A 6,000-nucleotide genomic window follows, 5' to 3' on the forward strand; every position below is an offset into this window, starting at 1 on the left:
ATTAATCCAACATCCAACGTATAGAGCGCTCCTCTTTTAGTTATATAAACTTACCAAAATTCTAGTTTCTATACAATTTATCTCAAAGGGGTGTGTTATATTGCTAACTTTTTAAGCTGCTAACTTATCGACGTAGTATATTACAAATGTCAATACGATAAAATATAAATACATAATTTTGTTGACATTTCAATATACTGTGTTGACATTTTTAAAACACTGAGATTTGACAACTTAAGAAAGTTACAATTAATCACATCTCTTATCTCAAATATATACTATTAGGTGATGTTCGGTTTGCAAGATATAATAATGCTAAGATACAATCTAGTATTGAGTTGTGAGATTATTTTAGTCATATGGGGTTAGTTATGACTAATTATCTCATGATTATCCATCTAGGATTGAGTTGTGGGGTTGAATCTTATGAACCAAACACACTCCAAATTTAATCCCGGATACAGTCTTGCAAACCGAACACCCTATTAATAAATAATAATTATCATATAAGTGGTTAATTAAACTCCACAAGCCGACTCATATGACCTATACATGAATTAAGTTATATCACCATATAGGACAAGTATAGGGGTTGGCCCAATTTTGACCATCTATTGTAGTATTACACTATTGACATTAATTTTACATTGACACGTGTATTATAGCAATACTTATGATTTACTAACATTTATGATATCTTGAATTATATGAATCATTGCACGTTCTCAGTCAATATATCTATGCAACAAATAATATCACACAACTTAATACCAGTAATAACTCTAATCTCAAATATTGCAGAGTTATATCATACTATGATCTATGATCACAAAGTACAAATGGAAGAAAGCGTCACTCTCCACTATTCAATTTATTACTATAAAAGAGGGAAATCCCAAGCACTATATATATAGACCACACCTCAAATTACAAATAAAACTAATTTCCAACTCTAATTTCGAGCTGGCATATTTATAATATATACACATGCACACAAAATAAAAAAAATATAACGGAACATGCTAGCTATATCTCATTATAGAGTATGTGATCACTATTGATGAGATAAACCATAGATAAAAACAATTAATCGTCGATTTGCTTAGGAGTTTTGAGCAGACGAACTCCAGTCCAATGGGCAATGATTCTTCTCATCACGCACCCCCTTCTCTGTGGTGGCAATCCACGCTTCTCCTCCTCCTCCTCTTCCTCTGCCTCCGGAGTTTCCCCTCCGCCGCTGGTGGTTCTTACCTTCGCCGGCCTTTCATAGTACTCAGCCTGATTCATTTTTACTTGATCAATAGTGCACTTTCTTGAACTTGATTTATAGTAGTATGCGATAGGGGTAATGTGTGTGTGCGCGCGCTTTGGGGTATTTATAGGTGAGAGATGAAGGCATGGTGTGATCACTACGCGGAGGATATCCAAAGACTGATTCAATTTAATTAAATAATTAAATAGCATTAATCATATGATATTTGGAATTGATAAGAACTAAAATTAATAAATTACATTATTCTTTCTATACTAACTGTCTTATACTCCTTGATAGACAAGATTGATCAAATCTAATTATGGACTGAGGAAGTATGAGGACGAAATGAGCATATAATATTTTAATTTTGTTGACATTTAAACATAATTACTTCCTTCGTCCTAAAAAATAAACTAGTTTTATCATTTTGGACCGTACTAAAATTAGATCAAATTTAAATATGAAAAAATTTTAACCAATTATACACTACTTATAAGGTGGACCACAAACAACATTAATTCCATTGCATTTTCTCATTTCTCTGTTATTTACTAATTACATATTAAAATCTCTATTATTTACAAGGTTGTTTGATGTTTTTTTTAGAACCTTTCATATGTTTTGAGAAAATTAGAGGCTTTTTTTTGTTATTATTAACAAAATCCGGGTGGGCTAGTGTTATAATAGGTGCAGTTAATGTAGTTAAATAATGTGAAAAAGTCTACACAGTCTAGAAGGGCTGGTATAGTTTTTCTTGACAGACACGTATAAAATTCAAAAGTCATTCCTTAACTATATCTAATAAAGTAATTATAATTAAACAATAGTGATACGCTGACCTTTAGCCATACCTTATCCCGATTCCCGCCTAGCTAAAAACTCATGCATTTTATTCTACAAAGGTTTTAGCTTTTTTTGTTTTTAAATTAAGATAATCATAAAAAAATTTCATTTATCCTCTAATGACTCAAATTCTCGATTTGAATGCCAGGAATGCTTTTTTTGCTTTGGCTAATTTTATCTGTTCAAGCCAAGAATGCTTTAGGTTTGTTAAGTTATTAATTATATTGTGTAATTTACTTATTCAATACTACTTTATTTGGTACTAGTATAAAATACATCGCCTTTATGAAATATGTTCTACGTACTTACCACCTCCCATGATAACTGTATGATTTTGTTCTGCGTTTTTATAATTCGATTTAATTTTGCATGAAATAAAACTCTTTCTCTCTCTATATATGTATTTGATGCAAAATAATGAATTCTATAGGTATCACAAATACTTTTATATATTCAACAAATATTAAATATATTTATATGCCAATGTATAGCTATTCAGAATTTTTTTACACCAAAAATATGCATGAAATTTTCATCGTTTTAGAAATATTATATCGTGTTTCTTATAATTATTGAATTATTATAAAAAAGTTATACAAATAGTTAGCGAATTAAGTTACGTACTAATAATTGTTTTAGATAACTTCGAGCTGCATGCTCGATAATTACCAGCCATAAGGCCATCCGCAACGCTGTCTCTTATCCGTCTCATCTCTTAACTATTCATGGGCCACACTGTACTTTTCACTTCATCTCTTAACTAAGAGACAACACCTGCAACCCTCCATCTCTTATCCGTCTCTTAACCATCTCTTGTCCGTCTCTTAACCGTCTCTTAACTATTCATTCAATTTCATTTTTTATTTTTATTTCCAACAAATTCAATTAATAAAAACACACTTCATTAAATAAAATAAAATAAAATTACAACTTCAAATTCTAAAAAAAATTAAAAAACACATAATTAAAATCCTAAAAAAATATTAAAAAATACATAATTTAATTTCTTCCGCGCACTCTACTGGTTGCCAAAGTTTGCCCAAATGTGCTCCATTAGATCACCTTGGAGTTGGGCGTGGGCAGTAGAATCACGTGTCCTTGCCCGAATAGACAACCGATCTTGCATAGATGGATGCACTCCACTGCGAGGCTGTCTACTTGCGGTAGAGCTTCTCGGGGTTTCAGGGTCGAACCAATTTCCCACCTCAGGTCCTTCGTCGGCGACAATCATGTTTTGCAAGATTATGCACGTATACATGATGTCGACCATATTCTCCATAAACCACGTACGAGCAGGGACTTTGATAATGTTGAAGCGCGTACTAACCTTGAGGCGGCTTCCTCCCGGTTACGATGGGCGTAAGTCCGGGATCGTCGCTGGCGCGGCTTCCTCCGCCTCCCTACGTCGATCTTCTTCAAGCGATTCTTCCATTATTCGACGCATTTGCTCAAATGGATCCATGAATGGATTAAATTTGTGAGAAGAATAAAAGAGATGATTTGAGATGAAAATTGGAGAGAAAAGATAGATGATTTGAGAAGAATAGATGTGTGTTTGTGTGTGTGAAAGAAGAGTATTTATAGAATAAAAAAAGATTTTTTTTAAATGACCGTTGAACGGTCATATTACCGTTTTTTATTTTTTTATTTTTTTTATTAAATTCAATTTTTTTAAAAAAATGATTTATTGCGTAATCGTGACGAAGCCCACTCGCGGGCCGGCGAGTGGGCGTCACGCGTGGCGCCAGCGCGCGCCACGTCGCGCGGGCGAGTGGCGAGCTGGCCCGCCAGCCGTCTCGGTGAGACGGGCGTCTCGGCGAGACAGGGACGCTGCAACGCGTCCGCGTCCGCATCCGTCTCGTCTCGGATGGACGAGATAAGAGACACCCGCTGGACGCAGTTGTAGTTGCTCTAGACAAATTCTTAAGCAGTCATCTAATTTAAAGCGTTGTACATGCCGATCGTGTAAATTCTGAACAAGATTAACATTTTTGTTTTGTTTTAATTCGTAAAAAGTGACTAAAAAAAAAAAAAAAATTGCGTCATAATGTTTGGTCAGCAATCGTCATTCAGCAAATGCAAGAATCCCACGTAAACGAGACGGCAAAACGGCGTCGTCGAGGTTCTAGAACTATGCCCCCTACCAAATGCCGCCGCCTCTACCATTATACGAGTAGTAATTTAAAAGTGAAAACCAATTGCAACCTTTTGCTTTCCAATAGTATTTTATTTTATTGGACATTTATTTATAGAAAGATAAGGTTGAAAGCTCTTGACTACTTATTGCAACAAGTTGCTTTGTTTATTCATCTTTACCAAAAGAAGAGTATTTTTTTAAGTTCCAATAATAGAACCGGAGCTCCTCACTATATGCTTAGACAAAAATTATTCTTGACAATGTCACGCTCACGCCCATTTTATCTAGTATATTAATGGATTAACAGTGTTTCTTGGAGGATCATTTGTACAGTATGTCATTCGAAATTTTCGTTCATCTCCATGCCCCAATTACAAAAAATCTGCCCATCAATTCACTTCGCCATATACAAATATAGCTTATAAATTGATAGTATTGGTATATAAATCAATAAGTACACTTATCACCAAACATAATTAGTAGTACATGTCACATTAATTATTGGTTGTTTTCAAACATCCTAATCGTTATCGCTACATTTAATGCTGAATTGCAAGTTAAAGGTCATATTAAGCTTTTATGCTACTAAACCGTCGATATTTGGCTATTAAAATATCTCAATATATTAGTATTATTTGATCTGTTGGGTATTTCCACGTGAGTACGTCGCTAGACGCTAGCTAATCCCCCCCAAACAAAAAATAACAATTGCGACTGCCTGAAATTCAACTTGAATGTTGAATCATATGATAAAACAAAATCTTGTAGAAGTAGCTTTATAGAACTAAAATAAACCCACGTAGAAAATAAAGTTGATAATAACTGTGCTCGCCCACGTAGGTCAACTCAGTTGGTTATGGAGAAGCAGATTTCCAAGATTAATAATAACTGTACTTTATTTATTTACTAAATCTGCTACAAATCATAGTACACTGACGAAAAAAGGAGAGATCTATAGGGATCATAACATAAATAATTATGTGACAAAATAAAGTAATTTTGCACATAATTAATCGAAGTGTGTAATCAACCACCACTTACGATGCGCTTAAACACTGAACCTCTCGGTTTAGGCAGATCACTCCAATTTCCACTGCCCGGCGGCGGCCTTTTCGGCGGAGCGCTGCCGCTGGCGGGCGGTGGAGGCTTTTGCGCGGCTCCTCCCTTATTACTCTGTCCATTGCCACTCATATTTCCTCTCAACACTCAAAATTGAGCTGTAAAGTTTGTTGTGGAATTTCGCAAATTATATAGATGAAGAGAAGAGAAGAGTGGAGTGGTTTTTGATTCGGTGTGGAGCACTTCCCTCTTCTTAAAGCACGCTTGCTACAGGATCCAACCAGAGGCTGCCTCGTGGAGGTTTCTTGATGTTTTTTGGACATTTGCATGTGCTTGAAAATGACCTTAAAATATGACAAGTTTGATGCTACACGTCTCTAATTTTACTATGGGGTTATTTGCTTTGGCCTTTCAGGATTATCCTTTTTTTTATTTCTATCATGTTTCTTAGCTTTCGTTTTTTACTAAATTAGTACACCGCTCACGTATATTTTGATTATGATTTTACCATTTACAATAATCACGTCATGAAATAATCAAATAATTAAAGGAAAATTGTCAAAAAAAACTACTACTCCATTTTTAAATTTTTTTTGAAATGATATATATTTTAATACATAATTAGTAATATAAAATGGTTGATTGAGAATGAGTCACACCTTATAATTAGAGTGAAAATAGTTTCTATTTATATAACTATTTTAAC

The sequence above is a fragment of the Salvia splendens genome, chromosome 2, assembly GCF_004379255.2.
Source record: "Salvia splendens isolate huo1 chromosome 2, SspV2, whole genome shotgun sequence".
NCBI lineage: Eukaryota > Viridiplantae > Streptophyta > Magnoliopsida > Lamiales > Lamiaceae > Salvia > Salvia splendens.